Source organism: Euphorbia lathyris, chromosome 1 (assembly GCF_963576675.1).
Source record: "Euphorbia lathyris chromosome 1, ddEupLath1.1, whole genome shotgun sequence".
Classification (NCBI taxonomy): domain Eukaryota; kingdom Viridiplantae; phylum Streptophyta; class Magnoliopsida; order Malpighiales; family Euphorbiaceae; genus Euphorbia; species Euphorbia lathyris.
Genome location: NC_088910.1, coordinates 98,376,687 through 98,377,920, shown reverse-complemented (window position 1 = coordinate 98,377,920; position 1,234 = coordinate 98,376,687). Strand labels below are relative to the sequence as shown.

General features: G+C 38.0%; 1 non-coding gene across 1 annotated transcript; it reads right to left on the bottom strand.

The window, feature by feature from the left end:
• Positions 1-239: 239 nt before the first annotated feature.
• On the bottom strand, positions 240-346 carry LOC136215927 (small nucleolar RNA R71). The gene has a single exon (XR_010682929.1). It is a non-coding gene; the product is annotated as a small nucleolar RNA R71 (small nucleolar RNA).
• Positions 347-1,234: the final 888 nt, after the last annotated feature.

Genomic DNA, 1,234 nt, shown 5'->3' with positions numbered 1-1,234 from the left:
CGTTTTACGGGTTACCTAACGAAAATCCTAATACCCATTTGACAAATTTCTTAGAAATTTGTGACACTTTTAAAATTACTGATGTAACTGCAGAAGCAATCAAACTTCGCCTTTTTCCTTTTACTTTGAAGGATCGAGCCAAAGAATGGTTAACATCTATGCCAGCCGCATCAATTGAGACTTGGGAGCAATTAGCCCAAGCATTTTTATCAAAAAAATTTCCTTTAGCAAAAACCGCAAGAGTCATTAAAGAGTTAACATCTTTTTCTCAAAATGATAGTGAAACTCTTTATGAGGCTTGGGAACGTTTTAAAGAACTTCAACGTTTATGCCCACACCACCAATTGCCCGCTGAACTTTTAATGCAAACATTTTATAATGGACTAGATCCTACAACTAGAGGTTCATTGGACGCTATGTCTGGAGGGTTATTCATGAAGAAAACATCTGCCCAAGCAAGAGACTTTTGGAGGAAATGGCAATCAACAGCTGTATGTGGCCCGCGGAACGTGGACACGTACCATCAGCAAAACCATCATCCTCAACTACTTCATCAGTTAAAGGTATAGTGAACCTTGATCCAGTAGCGATGTTGCAAGCCCAATTTTCTGCCTTATCGCACAAAATTGATAGGTTTATGGCACCGTGTGATTCTAATGGTAAGCCAATCCAAACAGATGTGGATTACGAAGGTATGAGTGAAATTGAACATGTAAATTTTGTCCAAGGGCAAAACCAAAATAATAACCCTTATTCCAATACATATAATCCTGGATGGAGAAATCATCCTAACTTTAACTGGAGGGATAATAATAATGCTAATGCTAATCAAAATCGTACTACCAATTATCAAAATCAATCCAGAGACACGATTAGCACTTTATCTTCTAAAATCGACAAATTCATTGATGCTATGAGCGGAAAAATAAGTAATCACGACGATGGTTTTAAACGGATCGAGAATAAATTCGATCAGCTTATTAAAAACCAATCATCTAGCATCCATAATTTGGAGATTCAAATTGGATAACTCGCTAAATCAATTCCATCCCGCAAAGAGGGAAGTCTTCCAAGCCATACGGAAGAAAATCCGAAAGAGCATGTTAAGGCTATCACTCTTCGTTCAGGGAAAAACTACTTAGGCCCGGAAATGCCCGGAAATTCGACTTTACCTGGAACTGATGTATCGAAGCCCAAAGAGGATACATTAAAACAAAAAGATGCACCAATTGAC